Source organism: Panulirus ornatus, chromosome 18 (assembly GCF_036320965.1).
Source record: "Panulirus ornatus isolate Po-2019 chromosome 18, ASM3632096v1, whole genome shotgun sequence".
Taxonomy (NCBI): Eukaryota; Metazoa; Arthropoda; class Malacostraca; order Decapoda; family Palinuridae; genus Panulirus; species Panulirus ornatus.
Window position 1 is genome coordinate 44,373,368 of NC_092241.1, and position 10,340 is coordinate 44,383,707.

Below are 10,340 nucleotides of genomic sequence, written 5' to 3' on the forward strand. Positions count from 1 at the left end.
CTGGCCATCTGATCATACACCCGTGCTCCGCTGGCCATCTGATCATACACCCGTGCTCCGCTGGCCATCTGATCATACACCCGTGCTCCGCTGGCCATCTGATCATACACCCGTGCTCCGCTGGCCATCTGATCATACACCCGTGCTCCGCTGGCCATCTGATCATACACCCGTGCTCCGCTGGCCATCTGATCATACACCCGTGCTCCGCTGGCCATCTGATCATACACCCGTGCTCCGCTGGCCATCTGGACGGGAGACAGGCCACTGCAATAACCGGGTCACGAAAAATGCGTAACACTTTATTGAGGTGTTAGAGAAGATTGTTGTTTCTGCACAAGATGTTACGACCCGTGTGACCTTCCCTGGACACACAAGCCTTACGACTGCATTCTTGCGCGTGAAGCAAGCGTCATTTGCTTCATCGAAGCCTCAAGGAACATCGTGTCATCAAGTAGAAGCAAAGTGCCTTGTGCCAGCCAGGCCAGTAAGTAGAAGATGGTGCAATATCTTCAACTGATGGTTATAACTTGATCTTGACGGCCTTAATGACCCGTGGTACCTACAATCCAATCCAACTACACAAACAACAACCCAACCACAGTATGTTCAGAGGACTGGGGGGTGGGAGGGGGGGGGGGGGGAGGAAGCGTACAGGTGTTGCCCCGCGACCCGCGAAGACCCCTGTCAAGTTTCACCTGGGTGGCCTAGTCTTTGTGTTGCTGACACCTGGGTGACCCTGTCTATGATGCTGACACCTCGGTGACCCTGTCTGTGTTCCTGACACCTGGGTGACCCCGTCTGTGTTGCTGACATCTGGGTAACCCCATCTGTGATGCTGACACCTGCGTGACCTCGTCTGTGTTGCTCAAACCTGGTTCACTCAATCTGTGTTGCTGAGACGTGCGTGACCCCATTTGTGTTGCTGACACCTGGGTGACTCCGTCTGTGTTGGTGACACCTGGGTGACCCCGGCTGTGTTACTGACACCTGCGTGACCTCGTCTGTGTTGCTGACACCTGGGTGATCCCATCTGTGTCGCTGACACCTAGGTGACCCCATCTGTGTTGGTGACACCTGCGTGACCCCATCTGTGGTGTTGCTGACACCTGCGTGACCCCGTCTGTGTTGCTGACACCTGGGTGACCCCATCTTTGTTGCTGACACCTGAGTGACCTTACATATATGTTCCTGACATTCGGGCAACCCTATTTGTTTGTGACACCTGGTTCAGCCCACCTGCGTTTTTGACGCATCATTAAAGAAAATCATATGAACTCTTTGAGCAAGAGAGTCTGATCCTTCAACATGAAGGTACGACCCATGAACACGAAACGGTACGACTTGAACATGACGACATGACCCTTTGGCATGATGGCCAGCCTGTTTAAGAAAATACAAATATGGTGAGCAACCTAAAGTCTATCTTTGTGACTGTAATCCGATCTCATGATAGATCAGCTTCATTATAATCCTCTAACAGAAAGATCCTTACCAGTCTTAAGCAATATAAATATAGTATAAGAACGGGACAAGAATCAAATACCTTGTTTAATCATGTTAAAAACTATGATCATTGTATTGACTGGATTAACGCCATCTCAGTTATCAACTCTATTACCAAGAGAAATATGATTGAATCTTCTATTATTAAATACACAAAGAATTATAATCTTAATATTAGTGACGGTCTGTACAAATTAGATAACTTTATTGTTGATAAGATTTGTAAAATAATAAGTTTATGAACGCTCGTTGTATGTTTTGGACAATCACATGTTTACCAAATGGCGTCCTAGCTTCGTCTCTTCGATGTATAATCAACTGACTGTTATATTTCTCTCTTGTGTCTCACCTGATGATGTGATTATTACACGAAAGTGCACTTGGGAACTTATCGTGTTTCGTTTTCCCCATGGATTCATAGGAATATCTTGATCACGCGCAAAAATGTGATCCTTTCCAATATATATATATATATATATATATATATATATATATATATATATATATATATATATATATATATATATATACATATATATAGGTATAAGTTTGTTGAGTATTCCTGGTAAATTATATGGGAGAGTATTGATTGAGAGGGTGAAGGCATGTACAGAGCATCAGATTGGGGAAGAGCAGTGTGGTTTCAGAAGTGGTAGAGGATGTGTGGATCAGGTGTTTGCTTTGAAGAATGTATGTGAGAAATACTTAGAAAAGCAAATGGATTTGTATGTAGCATTTATGGATCTGGAGAAGGCATATGATAGAGTTGATAGAGATGCTCTGTGGAAGGTATTAAGAATATATGGTGTGGGAGGCAAGTTGTTAGAAGCAGTGAAAAGTTTTTATCGAGGATGCAAGGCATGTGTACGTGTAGGGAGAGAGGAAAGTGATTGGTTCTCAGTGAATGTAGGTTTGCGGCAGGGGTGTGTGATGTCTCCATGGTTGTTTAATTTGTTTATGGATGGGGTTGTTAGGGAGGTAAATGCAAGAGTCTTGGAAAGAGGGGCAAGTATGAAGTCTGTTGGGGATGAGAGAGCTTGGGAAGTGAGTCAGTTGTTGTTTGCTGATGATACAGCGCTGGTGGCGGATTCATGTGAGAAACTGCAGAAGCTGGTGACGGAGTTTGGTAAAGTGTGTGGAAGAAGAAAGTTAAGAGTAAATGTGAATAAGAGCAAGGTTATTAGGTACAGTAGGGTTGAGGGTCAAGTCAATTGGGAGGTGAGTTTGAATGGAGAAAAACTGGAGGAAGTGAAGTGTTTTAGATATCTGGGAGTGGATCTGTCAGCGGATGGAACCATGGAAGCGGAAGTGGATCATAGGGTGGGGGAGGGGGCGAAAATTTTGGGAGCCTTGAAAAATGTGTGGAAGTCGAGAACATTATCCCGGAAAGCAAAAATGGGTATGTTTGAAGGAATAGTAGTTCCAACAATGTTGTATGGTTGCGAGGCGTGGGATATGGATAGAGTTGTGCGCAGGAGGATGGATGTGCTGGAAATGAGATGTTTGAGGACAATGTGTGGTGTGAGGTGGTTTGATCGAGTAAGTAACGTAAGGGTAAGAGAGATGTGTGGAAATAAAAAGAGCGTGGTTGAGAGAGCAGAAGAGGGTGTTTTGAAATGGTTTGGGCACATGGAGAGAATGAGTGAGGAAAGATTGACCAAGAGGATATATGTGTCGGAGGTGGAGGGAACGAGGAGAAGAGGGAGACCAAATTGGAGGTGGAAAGATGGAGTGAAAACGATTTTGTGTGATCGGGGCCTGAACATGCAGGAGGGTGAAAGGAGGGCAAGGAATAGAGTAAATTGGAGCGATGTGGTATACAGGGGTTGACGTGCTGTCAGTGGATTGAATCAAGGCATGTGAAGCGTCCGGGGTAAACCATGGAAAGCTGTGTAGGTATGTATATTTGCGTGTGTGGACGTGTGTATGTACATGTGTATGGGGGGGGTTGGGCCATTTCTTTCGTCTGTTTCCTTGCGCTACCTCGCAAACGCGGGAGACAGCGACAAAGTATAAAAAAAAAAAAAAAAAATATATATATATATATATATATATATATATATATATATATATATATATATATATATATATATATATATATATATATATACAGCGCTGGTGGCTGATTCATGTGAGAAACTGCAGAAGCTGGTGACTGAGTTTGGTAAAGTGTGTGAAGGAAGAAAGTTAAGAGTAAATGTGAATAAGAGCAAGGTTATTAGGTACAGTAGGGTTGAGGGTCAAGTCAATTAGGAGGTGAGTTTGAATGGAGAAAAACTGGAGGAAGTGAAGTGTTTTAGATATCTGGGAGTGGATCTGGCAGCGGATGGAACCATGGAAGCGGAAGTGGATCATAGGGTGGGGGAGGGGGCGAAAATTCTGGGAGCCTTGAAAAATGTGTGGAAGTCGAGAACATTATCTCGGAAAGCAAAAATGGGTATGTTTGAAGGAATAGTGGTTCCAACAATGTTGTATGGTTGCGAGGCGTGGGCTATGGATAGAGTTGTGCGCAGGAGGATGGATGTGCTGGAAATGAGATGTTTGAGGACAATGTGTGGTGTGAGGTGGTTTGATCGAGTAAGTAACGTAAGGGTAAGAGAGATGTGTGGAAATAAAAAGAGCATGGTTGAGAGAGCAGAAGAGGGTGTTTTGAAATGGTTTGGGCACATGGAAAGATGGGTGAAAAGTTTTTGTGTATGGGGGCCTGAACATGCAGGAGGGTAAAAGGGAGGGCAAGGAATAGAAAAAATTTGGGAGCGATGGGGTATACAGGGTTGACGTGGTCGTGGATTGAATAAAGGGCAGGGAAAGGGCCCCGGGGTAAACCGGGAAAAGCTTTTTGGGTACAGCGCTGGTGGCGGATTCATGTGAGAAACTGCAGAAGCTGGTGACGGAGTTTGGTAAAGTGTGTGGAAGAAGAAAGTTAAGAGTAAATGTGAATAAGAGCAAGGTTATTAGGTACAGTAGGGTTGAGGGTCAAGTCAATTGGGAGGTGAGTTTGAATGGAGAAAAACTGGAGGAAGTGAAGTGTTTTAGATATCTGGGAGTGGATCTGTCAGCGGATGGAACCATGGAAGCGGAAGTGGATCATAGGGTGGGGGAGGGGGCGAAAATTTTGGGAGCCTTGAAAAATGTGTGGAAGTCGAGAACATTATCCCGGAAAGCAAAAATGGGTATGTTTGAAGGAATAGTAGTTCCAACAATGTTGTATGGTTGCGAGGCGTGGGATATGGATAGAGTTGTGCGCAGGAGGATGGATGTGCTGGAAATGAGATGTTTGAGGACAATGTGTGGTGTGAGGTGGTTTGATCGAGTAAGTAACGTAAGGGTAAGAGAGATGTGTGGAAATAAAAAGAGCGTGGTTGAGAGAGCAGAAGAGGGTGTTTTGAAATGGTTTGGGCACATGGAGAGAATGAGTGAGGAAAGATTGACCAAGAGGATATATGTGTCGGAGGTGGAGGGAACGAGGAGAAGAGGGAGACCAAATTGGAGGTGGAAAGATGGAGTGAAAAGGATTTTGTGTGATCGGGGCCTGAACATGCAGGAGGGTGAAAGGAGGGCAAGGAATAGAGTAAATTGGAGCGATGTGGTATACAGGGGTTGACGTGCTGTCAGTGGATTGAATCAAGGCATGTGAAGCGTCCGGGGTAAACCATGGAAAGCTGTGTAGGTATGTATATTTGCGTGTGTGGACGTGTGTATGTACATGTGTATGGGGGGGGTTGGGCCATTTCTTTCGTCTGTTTCCTTGCGCTACCTCGCAAACGCGGGAGACAGCGACAAAGTATAAAAAAAAAAAAAAAAAAAAAAAAAATATATATATATATATATATATATATATATATATATATATATATATATATATATATATATATATATATATATATATATATATATATACAGCGCTGGTGGCTGATTCATGTGAGAAACTGCAGAAGCTGGTGACTGAGTTTGGTAAAGTGTGTGAAGGAAGAAAGTTAAGAGTAAATGTGAATAAGAGCAAGGTTATTAGGTACAGTAGGGTTGAGGGTCAAGTCAATTAGGAGGTGAGTTTGAATGGAGAAAAACTGGAGGAAGTGAAGTGTTTTAGATATCTGGGAGTGGATCTGGCAGCGGATGGAACCATGGAAGCGGAAGTGGATCATAGGGTGGGGGAGGGGGCGAAAATTCTGGGAGCCTTGAAAAATGTGTGGAAGTCGAGAACATTATCTCGGAAAGCAAAAATGGGTATGTTTGAAGGAATAGTGGTTCCAACAATGTTGTATGGTTGCGAGGCGTGGGCTATGGATAGAGTTGTGCGCAGGAGGATGGATGTGCTGGAAATGAGATGTTTGAGGACAATGTGTGGTGTGAGGTGGTTTGATCGAGTAAGTAACGTAAGGGTAAGAGAGATGTGTGGAAATAAAAAGAGCGTGGTTGAGAGAGCAGAAGAGGGTGTTTTGAAATGGTTTGGGCACATGGAGAGAATGAGTGAGGAAAGATTGACCAAGAGGATATATGTGTCGGAGGTGGAGGGAACGAGGAGAAGAGGGAGACCAAATTGGAGGTGGAAAGATGGAGTGAAAAAGATTTTGTGTGATCGGGGCCTGAACATGCAGGAGGGTGTAAGGAGGGCAAGGAATAGAGTGAATTGGAGCGATGTGGTATACACGGGTTGACGTGCTGTCAGTGGAGTGAATCAAGGCATGTGAGGCGTCTGGGGTGGACCATGGAAAGCTGTGTAGGTATGTATATTTGCGTGTGTGGACATGTGTATGTACATGTGTATGGGGGGGGGGGGGCCATTTCTTTCGCCTGTTTCCTTGCGCTACCTCGCAGACGCGGGAGACAGCGACAAAGTATAAAAAAAAAAAAAAAAAAAAAAAAATATATATATATATATATATATATATATATATATATATATATATATACTTCTCGTTCCCTCCACCTTTGACACATATATCCTCTTGGTCAATCTTTCCTCACTCATTCTCTCCATGTGACCAAACCATTTCAAAACACCCTCTTCTGCTCTCTCAACCACACTCTTTTTATTACCACACATCTCTCTTACCCTATCATTACTTACTCGATCAAACCACCTCACACCACATATTGTCCTCAAACATCTCATTTCCAGCACATCCACCCTCCTGAGCACAACTCTATCCATAGCCCACACCTCGCAACCATACAACATTGTTGGAACCACTATTTCTTCAAACATATCCATTTTTGTTTTCCGAGATAATGTTCTCGACTTCCAAACATTCTTCAATGCTCCCAGAATTTTCGCCCCCTCCCCCACCCTATGATTCACTTCCGCTTCCATGGTTCCATCCTCTGCTACGTCCACTCCCAGATATCTAAAACACTTCACTTCCTCCAGTTTTCCTCCATCTAAATTTACCTCCCAATGAACAGCACGTCGACCCCGGTATCCCACATCGTTCCAAATCACCATATTCCTTGCAAGCCTTTCACCCTCCTGTATGTTCAGGACCCAATCCCTCAAAATCTTTTTCACTCCATCATTCCACCTCCAATTTGGTCTCCCACCTCTCCTTCCCTCCACCTCTGACACATATATCCTCTTTGTCAATCCTTTCTCACTCATTCTCTCCATGTGTCCAAACCATTTCTACACAACCTCTTCTGCTCTCTCAACCACACTCTTTTTATTACCACACATCTCTCTTATCCTATTACTACTTACTCGATCAAACCTTCTCACACCACATGTATCCTGTGACTCACTTCCACTCCCATGGTTCCATCCACTGCTAAGTCCACTCCCAGATATCTAAAACACTTCACTTTCTCCAGTTTTTCTCCATTCAAACTTACCTCCCAACTAACTTGTCCTTCAACCCTACTGTACCTAATAATCTTGCTCTTGTTCACATTTACTCTCAACATTCATCTTTCACACACTTTACCAAACAGTCACCAACTTCTGTAGTTTCTCACCCGAATCAGCCACCATCGCTGTATCATCAGCGAGCAACAACTGACTCGCCTCCCAAGCCTTCTCATCCACAACAGACTGCACACTTGCCTCTCTCTCCAAAATTCTTGCATTCAACTCCCTATCACCCCCATCCATACACAAATTAAACAACTATGGAGACATCACGCACCCTTGCCGCAAACCGACATTCAGTGGGAACCAGTCACTTACCTCTCTTCCCACTCGTACACATGCTTTACAGCACTGGTAAAAACTTTTCACTGCTTTTCGCACCTTACCTCCCACACCATATACTCTTAATACCTTCCACAAAGCATCTCTATCAACCCTATCATATGCCTTCTCTAGATCCGTAGATGCTACATACAAATCCATCTGTTTTTCTAAGTATTTCTCACATACATTCTTCAAAGCAAACACCTGATCCACACATTCTCTACCACTTCTGAAACCACACTGCTCTTCCCCAATCTGATGCTCTGTACATGCCTTTACCCTCTCAATCAACACCCTGCCATATAATTTCCCAGGAATACTCAACAGACTTATGCCTCTGTAATTTGAACACTCACCTTTATCCCCTCTTTGCCTTTATACAATGGCACTATGCATGCTTTCTGCCAATCCTCAGGCTCTTCACCATAATCCATACATGCATTGCATTGAATATCCTTACCAACCAATCAACAACACAGTCAACCCATTTTTGTGATAAATTCATCTGCAATACCATCCAAACCCGCCGCCTTGCAAAGCTTTCATTACCTCTTCTCTGTTTACCAAACCATTCTCCCTAACCCTCTCACTTCGTACACCACCCCGACCAAAACACCATGTATCTGCCATTCTATCATCAATCACATTCAACAAACCTTCAAAATACTTACTCCAGGCCCCACAGATCTTTCCATGATGTACCCCTGACGTTTCACATGCCCTGGTTCAGTCAACTGACAGCACATTTGCTCCGGTATACCACATCATTCCAATTCCCTACATTCCTTGCACGCCTCTTACCCTCCTGCATGTTCAGGCCCCGATCGCTCAAAACAATTTTCACTCCATCCTTCCTCCTCCAATCTGGTCTCCCTGACATATTCTCTTCGTCAATCTTTCCTCACTCATTCTCTCCATATGTCCAAACCTTTTCAATACACCCTCTACTCTCTCAACCATACTCTTTTTATTACCACACATCTCTCTTACACTTTCATCATGTATTCGATCAAACCACCTCATACCACATAATGTCCTCAAACATTTCATTTCCAACACATTCACCCTCCTCCGTACAACTCTGTCTGTAACCCATGCCTCGCAACGATATAGCATTGTTGGAACTACCAAACATACCCATTTCTGCTCTTCGAGATAACGTTTTCTCTTTCCACACATTCTTCATTGCTCTCAGAACCTTCGCCCCTATGACTCTCTTCCACTTCAATGGTTCCATTCACTGCTAAGTCCACTCCCGTATATCTAAAAAACTTCACTTTCTCCAATTTTTCTCCATTGAAACTCACATCCCAATAAACTTATCCCTTATTCACATTTACTCTCAACTTTCTCATTTCACATACTTTTCCAAACCCAGTTTCTCACCCGAATCAGCCACTAGTGATGTATCATCGGCAAATGACAAATGAATCCCCTCTCAGTCTCTTTGATCCCCAAAAGACTGCATATTCGCCTCTCTCTCGAACACTCTTGCTTTTACCTCCCTAACCACCGCATCCATAAACAAATTAAACAACCTTGTGGACATTACACACCCCTATCGTTGGAAACCAATCACTTTCCTCTCTTCGTACTCGTGCACATGCCTTATTCCCGTGGCAAAAACTTCTCACTGCCTGTAGCAGCTTAACTCCTACACCATATACTCTTAATACCTTCCTGAAAGCCTTCTCCAGGTCCATTAATGCCACATACAAATCCATCTGTTTCTTAAAGTATTTCTCACATATTCCTCAAAGCAAACATCTGATCCACACATCCTCCACCACTTCTGAAACCAGACTGCTCCTCCCCAGTCTGCAGCTCTGTACGTACCTTAACCCTCCCAATCAATACCCTCCCATACACTTTTCCAGGAAAACTAAACAAACTTATGCCTCTGTAGTTTGAACATTCACCTCTATCCCCTTTGCCTTTGGCATTCTGCTAATCCTTAATCACCTCACCATGGTCCATATATACACTAAATAGCCTTACCAACCAATCAACAAAACAGTCACCCCTTTTCTTAACAAATTCAACTGCAATACCATCTAACCCCGCCGCCTTGCCGGATTTCATCTTCCGCAAGACTTTTTACCACCACCTCTCTCTTTACCAAACCAAATCCCCGACTTTCTCACTACGCACACCACCCCGACCAAAACACCCTACATCTGTTTCTCTATCATCAAACATTTGACAAACCTTCAAAATACTCACTCCATCACTACTTGTTATCACTTACCCGCTTGCCCCCTTCACCGATGTTCCCAATTGTTCTCTTGTCTTACGCATGTTATTTACCTCCTTTCCAAAACATCTTTTTATTCTCCATTAAATGATACTTTCACACCCCAATTCTCATTTCTGCTCTTTTTCACCTCTTGCACCTTCCCCTTGACCTCCTGCCGCTTTCTCTTACACATTTCCCGGTCATTTGCACTCGTATATTGCACGTATCGTCCAAATGCCTCTCTTCACTCTTTCACAAACAACTATTCTTCTTCATCCCACCACCCACTACCCTTTCTAATCTGCCCACCTCCCAACTTTCTCGTGCCACATGCATCTTTTGTGCATGCCATCACTTCTTCCTTGAATATGTCTCATTCCTCCCCCACTCCCCTTACGTTATTTGCTTTCACCTTTTGCCATTCTTCGC

The 10,340-nt window shown here is 43.9% G+C and overlaps 1 protein-coding gene across 2 annotated transcripts in view; it reads right to left on the reverse strand.

The window, feature by feature from the left end:
- LOC139755042 (uncharacterized) overlaps positions 1 to 10,340 on the reverse strand; it is a 49,752-nt gene that overhangs the window by 19,699 nt on the left and 19,713 nt on the right. The window lies entirely within an intron of this gene.